This window comes from Schistocerca cancellata, chromosome 2 (genome assembly GCF_023864275.1).
Source record: "Schistocerca cancellata isolate TAMUIC-IGC-003103 chromosome 2, iqSchCanc2.1, whole genome shotgun sequence".
Taxonomy (NCBI): domain Eukaryota; kingdom Metazoa; phylum Arthropoda; class Insecta; order Orthoptera; family Acrididae; genus Schistocerca; species Schistocerca cancellata.
Window position 1 is genome coordinate 827,979,744 of NC_064627.1, and position 12,806 is coordinate 827,992,549.

Below are 12,806 nucleotides of genomic sequence, written 5' to 3' on the forward strand. Positions count from 1 at the left end.
AATGATATAAGATTCCCTTGAGAACCTTAAAGGACCTGTATTTACCCATTCCGGGACGCACTGAAGCTGTTTTGAATGCCAAAGGTGTTTCTAGACCGCATTATCCATGGTAATTTGTTGTGTTTGTGGTGTTTCCACATTTTTTATCACCACAGTTTATGTACACGCTCGACGTATAAAACTGAGTTAGTGTTTATTAGTTTATGAGAATATTACGCCATGTACACCAGAGAAGCACGTGGATGAACGTATTAGTTGCGTAGACAAGAAAGAACCCTTCTATTTCATCATAAAAGAAATTTTAATTCGGAAATTCACACGTTTATCGAACTGGCGCTGAAGGGCTAAGCATCTTTTATTAATCTATAAGCCCAAGGCTTAATCTCGAGAACTGCCCATGTAAGCATGTGGCTCAACAAAGGTACGAACTTCCGATTTTTTCCTTTTTTAAAAAAAATCTCTATTTTAATAATAATTATACAAACATAACCTACTTCCTTATATGATTAGTGTTTCCTGATTTGTTCAAACATCAATTGCAGCTTGTTATAGGTTTAATTAACTTGTGTCGTACAGCTATAACTGATGATAACAATGGGCAGCTAAATTTCTACTACTACTATTATTATTATTAAATGTATATTATCTTAACTAAAACTCTACTGCCTGCAGCGTCACAGTTGTGTCAGGAATATATAAACCTACTTTAGTACCTTGCCCATCGAGCTAATCCCGATGGGCGTGCCCCTGACACTGGGCAGGCCAAAGATGTTATTCGCTGCAGTTTCCTAAATAGCTTATTTCCTAATGTAAGTCCTACTAACTAGTTCTAACCTAAGTCAAGTTCGGTGCTTTTGTCTAGTATCGGTAATGTTGTTCCCCACTCCCCCTAGTCCTGTACGTGGCGGATTCCAGACTATGAGGAAAGTCGGCCTATCCACGCGTAGGAGGTATAGGAGTAGGGAGCGCATTCAGTATTTGTTATGTCTCAGTTTTTTTAGTTAATTTATGTCCCTCAGGTATTCCTTTAACACTTTTTGTGATACCTCGTCTGCTAATTTGTTGAGAGTTTGAAAAATGTCTTCTTGTCTTAGTAAATGGTATGTGTCGCGGTCAGGTAACTGGTCACGTAATGTGGATGCAACATCATTGAAGAAGGGGCACTCGTAGACCACATGATCGGGGGTACCCTCTAATTCACCACAGTGACACGCAATGGGACTTAGATAAAAAACTAATTCTGTTTTTTTCCGATGAGTTTTCGTCTTGGTGAATCCACTTACGATTTCTCACAAATCGTCAAAAATAAGAAATTTGATACCATTTCCCCTAAATTTACTTCATCTGTTCGCAGTGAAGAGATGGTTTCCTTGTGCTACCACTACACGTGGTAGCAATTCGATCTACACTCGAAGCACAGAAATCGCTATTATTCGAGCACACATAAAATTACAGTCGAAATACTATCATAATTTCCACTAACATCCAAAAACTGAAACAAATTTATCAAACACCATCATAGCTCACTACCAAACCATTACAATACCTGTAGCTATTCATGACAGAGTGTGTACCAAAAAGCGCCTGTCATTAGCTGGTCTTGCCAAAAGAGAACTGGACCACGGACACTGACTAGTGGTTCCACTTTGCAAAAATGTGGAGGGAAAACCTGTCCAGAGATAAACAACGCGTCCCTCTTCAACATAACAGTGCATGCCACACCAGGAACCTGCCGTGTCGACACTATTAAGCCTTTTCGCTTTTCTGCTTACATTCACAGGTAGTATAGCAGACTACAGATTTCCGCCACACTTGAAGAATACACATTCAGATCAAACATAGCCATACATTTTGGATTTAGTCACAGTATTAGGAGACAGCAAAGAATGTAGGTACATACAATATAAATGTAACAACTGTGAGCAACGACACTTTTCTCTCTTGGGGGTTGGTTCCATTGCATGTAGGCATCCAGCTTGAAGCAAGAAAAGACAGGAATAGGTGATCATCGAGACTTTATTTCATGAAATGGATCTGACAGATCCTTATCAACAGAATCTTTACTGGTGCTGAAGAGCATTCGGAGAGGATCCACTGATAACGTTGGTTAAAAATTTAGTAGGTAAATAACATTTATTTGAAAAAGTGAATATTAATTTCTAACAGAATCTCCATTAAAATTAATGCACTTGGTCCACGGTGGATTACATTTTTTATTAATTTCGTTAGAAAAGAAATGTATTTCCAATTTTACAGAATTTTCGTTTAAAGCATCTTTTTATTCAGAGAGAATTTTCCCGTTAAACTCATCTTCTGAAATAGAAAAGTTTACACGGAACTAAATCAAGGGGACTGAATGAGCTGTTAACTACTTCGAACCCAAACTCGTGCACTTTCCCTCTTGCATCGCCTGATGTCTGAACAGTTGCTTAGTCCTGGTGCGAGAGTATTTTTTCCGCGATAATCTTTACCAGTTCTGCTCCAGCATCCTCTTGAAGGTATTGAACCGCAGTGACACACAATGAGACTTCTATAAAAAAACTAATTCCGGTTTTTTTCCGATGAGTCTTCGTCTTGGCGAATCCACTGTTCTGACTGCAGTTTTGTCTCCAATGTGTAATGATGCACCAGGAATAAGGGCTGCTATACGTTGTCTTCGAACTTTTTCGGTGGTTTCCCACTCTCGTCGTTTCTCACGTCAAAATCACCACTTTTGAATTTTTTGAACATTCGAAACGCCGTGTTTTCCCAAGAGCATGTTCGTCGAAAGCTTCGACAAGCATTTGATAGGACTCTGCAGCAGTATTCTTCAAATGATAACAGGAAACCAATTCTGTCCGCAAAACTCGATGCGTATGGAACTTGAGTTACTATCTGTTGACATTCGTCGTTAGCCGTTACAAGAAGCAGATGGCGCTGCAGACGCGGTATCACTAGAGAGCCTGTATAGGGAGAGAGTGGCCAACCGGACTATACGGCGGCCATTTTGCTGCCAAACTGCCGGCGGGACTCTTGAATGGCCAGTAGTGGAGTACACACTCACCGAATCAAAAGCACAAGACAATATGGCGAAATCATTCGTTAAATGCCTTTCTTTACAGCTATAATATACTCATAGTAGCCTACTACGGACAGCACAGGAAAATTTGATACAGTGGCTGTAAAAATTATTCGTTACTTGCAGTTATCTCCTTTAAAGTTCGTTTAGTAGACGTATTGCAATGAAAGTAACGTAAATAAAAAAATAGTGTATAGCATTTGTTTTGTATCGGAAGTGCATAACGCTAAAGATTTAACGTACCTGTATTACGCCAGATGAATGAAAGTCGTAAGCAGTTGTTTACTTGTGACATTCAAAAAAGTGTGAGACGTATTAGTACTTCTTGTCGCGTCTTCAAACTTTTTGCATGTCACAAGTAAACAACTGGAATACCTCTCGTAGATAACAAACGAAAAAGATTACAAGAATCAGGTACTGTAATGTAGGCTACTGTAATAACGACCAAATATAACAAGAAAACTACCGTATCCCTTCCACCCCACAGTAAGTAGGCCTATTAAAAACTGTCTTCAAGAGTACCTACAATTATTTACTACGAATAATGTTTCAGCAACCACGACAACTGCGGAAAATGTGCCTACAACTTGCCTGCGTCAACAGTCAGGCAATAATACTGAAACCAAAATAATGCCTAGTGTTCTGATCCGGAACGAAATAAATTTTGACGCTGTAAAGTCGAATGAGCATGGCCCAACGATTACAGGAACTTTCCGCTTCCAGCAAGGACTGTCTGATATTGGCTTCAGAAAGGCTTGTGATGCTACCAGTATGCACACAAACGCTAATTACGTACTAAAAACGATATACAACTAAATCGAACATGCGTGCACAACGCATAACAAGTCTCTCAATAATTCGAATACCTTTTAATCGTTTCCAAAAGTCCTCTGAACATCAATTCAACTCAAAAGCACGGCGAACATAGGAAGCGCGAGAGACGTTTGGCGCCATTTTTCTGCCAAAGCTAATCAACCAATCACGGGCAACTTCACCTATGGCCACTCTCTCTGTATACAGGCTCTCTAGGTCTCACGGGACCTACGCTGATGGCTAGTAGCACCACTTGTAGGTGAATTCCGGCTTCATACTTCAACACGTAGTACACTCCACTGCTATTGCTACCGAGTGCCGTCCGTGAGTTATTGCATGTTGACGTCGCACGTAGCCGGTGGTCACATTAATGTCACTCGACCGTGTGTCGATGTTCCGTCTAGCGTGTACAGACAGCCATTTGATGGTAACGTGGCCTTCCGTTCCGTGTCGTTGACGTCCACTGTGAATCGACATGTAACGGGATCCGCAGAGCAGTTGCACGTTCCTGTGTACAGCAGCAGGTGGTGTGAGGCGTGGCGTGCCGTGGTGTTGCAGAGCTGGAGCTGAGCTGCTCGCAGCCCGGCCTGCGCGTCAGCAGCTCTGCAGACAGCCTGAGCGCGTGCGCCCGCCAGCCCCTCGCCCACCACGGCCTCCCGCTACAGTCCTGCGCCAACACCTGTCGCAGCAGCACTGAGCTCAACGCCATGTGAGTACCCGCCTAGTCTCTGCTACTCGCTCTCTCTCTCTCTCCTTCTCTCTCTCTCTCTCTCGCTCTCTGTTAGTAGTTTTAGTGGCTACCTTAAGCCGTTCTCTCACGGGACGTGAAAATGCACGCGGACGAGGAGCTGGTGACGTCACAGCGTGGAATTCCACGTTCCACAGCAGTGCGGAGCGGGGAATGAACTGTTTTGCCATGTCAGATTTTTGCCTCGTGGTGAGGACGTGGTCAATGTGATGCGACATAATTTTTACTCCTCAAGCACAACGAAGCCGCTATATTACATCTGTCTCATAGAGTACGTAGTTTGATTATAAGCTTACGTTAAAACCGACAGTCAATGTCGCAATAATACAGAGAGGTCCAAAAAAATGTATCCTCCGTTTAAAAGTCCATAACTGGCAAACTAATTGACGGAATTGTCTCATCTCTGGTAGTGTAATAGTTTGTAGTTCCGGCAATCGCCACACAAGCGTTGTATTGCGCCGTTTTGTTTTGTCAGATGACAGTCGCCAGATAGTATTTTGTTCTTAGTTGCACCTAGTTACTCGAGTAAACATGGCTGGCGCAAGGCTTACATTCCGTGAGCTTCAGAAGCTTCAGAAATCCTTTTTACCTACCATCCGAGACTTGCATGGAGACGGAAGAGTTTACCTTCAACAAGATGGTGCCCCAGCCCACTACCAAAATCGTGTTAGGGCGTATCTCGACGAAAATCTACCAGGAAGATGGATAGGCCGTAGAGGTGCTGTGAAGTATCCGCGTTCCGCAGACCTAACTCCTCTGGACTTTCACCTGTGAGGAACACTAAAGGACGTCATTTATCGACAAAAGCCACGCACATTGGATGAACTTCGAGAATCCATCGTACATTCATGTGCAAATATCCAACTGAACACGTTGCAGTCAGTAGTTCGTGCTGCAGTTCGGCGGCATCGTTTGTGTGTGGATGTTAATGGTGGCCATTTCGAACACATACAGTGGTATCGTTAAATTGGACTTTAAGCTACACTTTCACCAAAAATGAGACAACTCCTTCTATTAGTTTGCAAGTTATGGACTTTTAAACAGTGAATACATGTTTTTGGACCCCTCTGTATTTGTTTATTTAGCGGTTTGGGCTTACGTTAAAACCGCCTTAAGAATTTTTCGCCCCTATGGCTGGTGCTGGCGGCTCCTCGGTTGACTGTGTACGATCGTGGTATCACGAGAAACCGGAGAGGCGCCAACACCAGAAATAGGGGCCAAAATTCTGAAGATGGCTTTAACATAAGCCGAAAACGCTAAATAAACAAATATTATTGCGATCTCGAATGTTGGTTGTACCTTAAGTAAAGTAGCTGGTCGCTGTACTCCAACAATGTTGTCTAAATTTATAATGAATGTAAGCTGTTTCAAATCATCTGCAAATAAGGATCTCTCGAAAACGCGTCATTCTAACTACAGTTCGTTATAATAAAATGACCGGGAACGACATATTGGTAGTTAAAGGCTTCCTGTTTGATGTTTTTAGTGTTATAACTTGATTGCTACCAAATTATACCGTTTCTGTACTACGGCACAGTGGTGATCTATCAAAAGCGCGTCTATTTGGTGCAGTTTTAACTTAAATATCAAATAAGGACAGTTGCAGATACAGCCTTTAGACAGTCTATGACATGAACGGAGATTTGGCTGCTATGTGAAAGCTGTAGTGCAGTTGATAGCGACGTAGGCTATTAAGCTGAGAAGAGAATAGTAGCAGGTTTGCGCCCACCTCCTCCTAAGTATTTTTTTTCACCTTGTGTTTTCCAAACGATTCTGGGTCTCTCTTTTTCATTTAATAGAAGTATTATGTGCTATAGTCGATTTTGTTTATTATAAGTAATGTATTTGTGGCAATTCTGGTTACAGAGGCAAACGACTAATGTTTCGCCATTGGCCAGAAATAACGTGACAGCGAGTGTGTCAGAAAGTGAATACAAGTTACACACTCGAAGTTTTTCCTAACACGAAACTTTTTATAAAATATATACATACCTATCTGTGTGATTATGGACTGACTTGTGTCTGTATCTTGCCGGTAAATATCGTTTTCAATGATAGTGAACAGGTTAAAAAAATCTCGTCCACTCGAATGAAATTACGAAACGAATCTCGATCTTGAAATCTATGTGATGAAGTACATTTCTTCAGTGTTGGTAGTCAATCCAACATCGAGAATATGGTTAGTACGCAAGAACAAACATTCGACACTACACCATGACTATATTCAGTTTAAAACCGCAAATGGGATGAAAATTCAGCTGATTTAACGAGTAACTACTAGTATGTATCTCAGATGCTTGTGCAGTGTTACGTAGTATTCTTCTTACCTGTAATTCGCTGTACAAGCCATCGACAAGTCCAAACCCTCCTTCGCTATTTTCTCCGCTTGTCTTCGACAATCGCCAACAGTTAATGAAGCTATTTTACGCACGTCCATTTCCGCAAAGAAACTGTGTTGTTTGCGAGCCAAATAAAGCCGACAACGGCCGCTGGAGAGCGCTGATAGCGCAACACGGTAACCAGATCGTTGTGTGTGCCGACGGCGCTATTTACTGTGAGGTCGAATGTCCTGAACGCGGCTACGTCAACGTCAGCTGCCTCGTCCCGTGTGAGAGCCTTTTTTTTTTTTTTTTTTTTTTTTTTTTTTTTTTTTTTTTTTTTTTTATATACCACGACGCCTCTGGGCTTGAGGAATATATGTAAATGAGCTATATCTGTATCCAAAAGAACGTGGCGATACCGTACATTCCGCAATCTGTTTCCAGAGAAGTTTTACGAATATCGGAGATGAAGGGCAGAACTCAATGCCACAGACACTTTAACTTGTGACGCCACTTCCCTTCTCCCACTAGCGTCAGAAGGGACCATCACATTTAAAGCTAACATGACGTATCCGGTGTTTTTCATATTTACACGTGTGTTTTACAAAAATATGAACACTAAAGCGCCAAAGAAACTGGTATAGGCATGCGTATTCAAATACAGAGATATGTAAACAGGGCAGAATACGGCGCTGCGGTCGGTTAAGCCTATATAAGACAGGTGTCTGACGCTGTTGTTCGATCGGTTCTGCTGCTGCAATGGCAGGTTATCAAGATTTAAGTCAGTCTGAACGGGTTGTTATAGTCGGCGCACGAGTGATGGGATACAGCTGATCCGAGGTAGCAATGAAGTGCGGATTTTCCTGTACGACCATTTCACGAGTGTACCGTGAATATCTGGAATCTGCTAAAACATCAAATCTCCGATATCGCCGCGGCAGGAAAAAGATCCTGGAAGAACGGGACCAACGACGACTGAAGAGAATCGTTCAACGTGACAGAAATGCAACCCTTCCGCAAACTGCTGCAGATTTCAATGCTGGGCCTCCAACAAGTGTCAGCGTGCGAACCATTTAACGAAACATCATCGATGTGGGCTTTCGGAGTCGTAGGTCCTCTCGTGTACCCTTGATGACTGCACAACACAAAGCTTCACGACGTTACACTGTTGGTGACTGGAAACATTTCACCTGGTTGGACAAGTCTCGTTTCAAATTGTATCGAGCGAATGGACGTGTAAGAGTATGGAGACAACCTCATCAATCCGTGGATCCTGCATGTCAGCAGCGGACTATTCAAATTGGTGGAGGTTCTGTAATGGTGTGGGGCGTGTGCAGTTAGTGATATGGGACCCCTAATACGTCTAGGAATTACTTTCACAGGTGACACGTACATAAGCATTCTGTCTGCTCGCCTGCATCCATTCATGTCCATTGTGCATTCCGACGGACTTGGACAATTCCAGCAGGACAATGCAACACCCCACACGTCCAGAATTGCTACAGAATGGCTCCAGGATCACTCTTCTGAATTTAAACACTTCCGCTGGCCACCAGACTCCCCAGACATGAACATTACTGAGCATATATTACTGAACATATCTGGGATGCCTTGCAACGTGCTGTTCAGAAGAGATCTCCACACCCTCGTACTCTTACGGATTTATGGACAGCCCTGTAGGATTCATGGTGTAAATTCCCTCCAGCACTACTTCAGACATTAGTCGAGTCCATGCCACGTCATGTTGCGTCACTTTTGCGTGCTCGCGGGGCCCCTACACGATATGAGGCAGTTGTACCAGTTTCTTTGGCATTTCAGTGCATTATTCTTGAGCGCTGGCGTCCGTGTCTGAGCACGGCAAGTCTCCCGTCTGACTTCCTCGGCAGCGTCCCTGGGCAGTTCAAGAATTCCCTGTTCAACAGAGCTAATGATATCCAGAGTGGGTGGTGTCCTCGGGATGGGCGCAAAGTTAAGCCCCTTCTCCAAGACTGAAACCGCCACGTAAGGCAGAGATTCGTCCACGATCCGTCTACTAAGTTGTCATCTAATTTTTCTTCTTGTGGCAAACTGTCACTGAAGCAATGAAATTTTCCAATCTACCGTGCTGTGTCGTATTGTCACTTCCAGTCTGAGCGCGCCCACGGGCGCTATCAACCAACGCCCAAGAATCTCCTGAGAATCGTGACGAAATCTTCAGATGAAGGGCCAGTAGACCTCTGGATACGAAGTCCAGTTCCCACAGAAAGTGACGAATCCTCTCTCTCACCAGGGCGTGGCCGGCTCGCTTTTTAATTCTATTGGCAGCTGCAGAGTTAATAGAGAGCGAAACCTTCGGGAAAGTTGGAATAATTCGAAAATCTCGGCATCTTAATACGAACGTAAGTGCGCACAGCAGTCTGCTCCTCTTATTCCGAAGTTTATCAAACTTATTCACTTCTTTCACCATCTCCTTCCTGTACAGGTGTAGGATGTGTTGCTTGAGGTTTTCCTGACGGACTAGTTGTAAATATTCTTCTCGGGCGATAGGTAGGATGTCGTGAAAATTTGACAATATTTCGTCGGCGCAACTGACAGACATCTTCAGGTGCGGCGAACACACTGCTCAGGCTGTGAAACATGGCGCGTTCACGTCTCCGCAGTTTCTTCTCTAATTGTCATAAATAGCAGGCTACGGTCATAGCCTGAGTAGTGCGTTTGCCGCATCTGAAGATGTCGGCCAGTTGCGCCGACGAAATATTGTAGAGTTTTCACAACGACATCCGACGTCTCGCCCGAGAACCCTGTTTCTAAGATTTTGCCTACTTGCGATTCCGAGCTATATTGCAATCATATTTTTTATCGTCAGGATGCCACAACCTTCTTCTTTGACTAAACGTAACAGTTTCTCAGGTCCATGTTTCGTGGCGTCCGAAATCTGTAAGTTCGGACGATGAGATCTGTTACATTGTGACTGCACACGTAGTGGCGTACTGATTTGAAAACATCGGTCTTCTTCGTCCGATGTCGGTCGTCGGCAGAATCCAGCGATATCGGTGCCACTGCAATACAGCATAAGTTCTCGTCTCTATTTAGCTAGAAGAAGGGAAGTGAGTGGATTCTCATACCAGACCGTGGTTCAGAAGCAGCTGCCAGCTGTCGTGAGCTGTATAGTACCTAGGGCGAACTCAGAATCTGCGCCTTATCCCTCTGCCCCCTCTCGACGTCATCTCATTTACCTTTAAGCTTCATCGTTGCTTAGTTTTTTTAGTCTACATATGCACCTACGTGAATACTTTCGAATTCACTCTGAAGTGCCTGGCAGAGAGTTGATCGAACCATCTTCAACCTATTTCTCTAGCGTTTAACTTTCGAACAACATGGGGGACGAACGAGCAGTTAAATCTTTCTGTGTGAGCTCTGATTTCTCTTATTTTATCATGATGATCATTTCTTCCTACGTAGGCGGGCGTCAATAGAGTATTTTCGCAATCGGAGGAGGAAGTTGGTGCCTGAAATTTCACGACAAGTTCCTACTGCAACGGGAAATGCCTTTGTTTTAATGTTCAAACAAATTTCGGGCTTGCAGCCGGTCGTCGTTCAATACTTCGCACGATATTTCAACTGGACACCTGCCAGTCATCTTCAGGTGAGCCGTCGCAGACGGTTTTAATGTCTGCCACCCCAATTCACGTATCGTGTCCGTGGCACTCTCTCCCCTATTTCGCGATAATACAAAACGAGCTGCCTTCTTTGTACTTTTTCGATGCCCTCCGTCAGTCCCATCTGATGCGGATCCCCCACCACACAGCAGTACTCCAGAAGAGGGTGGACAGGCGTTTTGTTAGCAGTCTCTTTAGTAGACCTGTTGCACTTCCTAAGTGTTCTGCCAATAAATCGCAGTCTTCGTTTTGGTTATTCAGAGCCCAAGGAAGTCTACATGTAAACTGGTCCTACAGGCGCTTATAAGTAGGAGGAGTTGCCAGCGTATCTCGAAATGAAATGATCGTATGGCTTTGTTGGCTGGGAGGCCCCATGCGGGGAAGTTCGGCCGCCGTATTGCAAGTCCTTTTTAGTTGACACCACTTCGGCAACTTGCGAGTCAATGATGATGAAATGATGATGAAGAACACACAACACCCAGTCATTACGAGGCAGAGAAAATCCCTGACCCCTCCGGGAATCGAACACGGGACCCCGTGCGCGGGAAGCGAGAACGCTACCGCAAGAAGCGTATCTCGAAAAGTCTTTAATTTGAAGCCATATGGTGTGAAAGTTGTGCAGCAATTATGGGAGGATGACAGCCATAAACGTGTAGATTACTGCACGTTGCTTTTGAATAACATCAACGATGGTTTGTTAGACTCTTTCCGTTGCCTCATGAGTGATGAAGCATGGTTTCATCTTTCCAGTCATGTGAATTCACACAACACGCGATACTGGACAACGAAGAACCCTAACATTGTGTGTCAGCTACCACTCCATGAAGGAAAGATCGGCGTTTGGAGTGATGTAACAGAAACACACATCACTGGACCAATATTTTTTGACACTATCGTCAACACGGTTGCATGTATGGAAATTTTTGGTACATTTTGTGCTCAACTCGCTGAATATTAAAGACAATACTGCTTGTTCCAGCAATGTGGGACAACATGCCACATGTCTAAGGTGGCCCTGTATGATGTCTTCATGGAGAAACGAACTGTCAGCAAACGTTTACGACTACCACGTTCGCCGGATCTGACAACACGCGATTTTTTTTCGCGTGGGGCACCTGAAGAGCAAGGTCTATGAAACAAGTCCACACACAATACAGGAACTGAAAGGCAACATCAGCCGTGAAATTGCTCCATCGATATCCGAACTTTACGCTGGATGTATCTGAATATGCTTAGACATGCACAGCTGTCTATTGATGTTGCAAGGGATCACTTTCAACATCTTCTACAAATGTATTTTTCACTGTAAGTAAATGGTAAGTCCATTTCAGCTCTTCGTTTCTATAACTTCACTACATTACCTTTATGCTTAAACGGGGCACTTTTAGATGCGCCACCCTGTACCACGAAACGGCAAGAAATAAGCTGAACACATGAAATCGTATTGAAACGGAATGGAAGACGCAGATTTCTTGGAAGGATTCTGGAAAGGAGCAGTGTATCTCTAAAGAAATCTGCTGACATTGTCATAAAGTAGCCTGCGCCATGCGCTGTGCAGTGGCTAACTGTATACAATCAGCGGCAGCTTCATTTTTATCTCTGATGGATGAGTTCTATCTACGACTGACTCTATCTAGCCGAATGTCTTATCTGTGACGAATGTGCATTTTGCTCCACAATATACACTACATGATCAAAAGTAGCCGGACGTTGTAGCCGAGCGGTTCTAGACGCCTCAGTCCGGAACCGCGCTGCTGCTACGGTCGCAGGTTCGAATCCTGCCTCGGGCATGGATGTGTGTGATGTCCTTAGGTTAGTTAGGTTTAAGTAGTTCTAAGTCTGGGGGACTGATGAGCTCAGAAGTTAAGTTCAAATGGTTCAAATGGCTCTGAGCACTATGGGACCTAACTTCTGAGGTTATCAGTCCCCTAGAACTTAGAACTACTTAAACTTAACCAACCTAAGGACATCACACACACACCCAAGCCCGAGGCAGGATTCGAACCTGCGACAGTAGCGGTCACGCGGTTCCGGACTGTAGCGCCTAGAGCCGCCCGGCCACTCCGGCCGGCAGAAGTTAAGTCCCATAGTACTTAGAGCCATTTGAACCATCAAAAGTAGAATGAGGTTTTCACTTTGCAGCGTGCGTGCGCTGATATGAAACTTTCTGTCAGATTAAAACTGTGTGCCGGACCGAGACTCGAACTCGGGACCTTTGCCTTTAGCGG

At 44.0% G+C, this 12,806-nt stretch overlaps 1 protein-coding gene across 1 annotated transcript in view; it reads left to right on the forward strand.

The window, feature by feature from the left end:
* LOC126148488 (cyclic nucleotide-gated cation channel beta-1) overlaps window positions 1-12,806 on the forward strand; it is a 158,332-nt gene that overhangs the window by 84,864 nt on the left and 60,662 nt on the right. The window contains 1 exon segment of the mRNA XM_049915760.1: window positions 4,430-4,580. The gene's annotated coding sequence lies outside the window, so the exon portion shown is untranslated.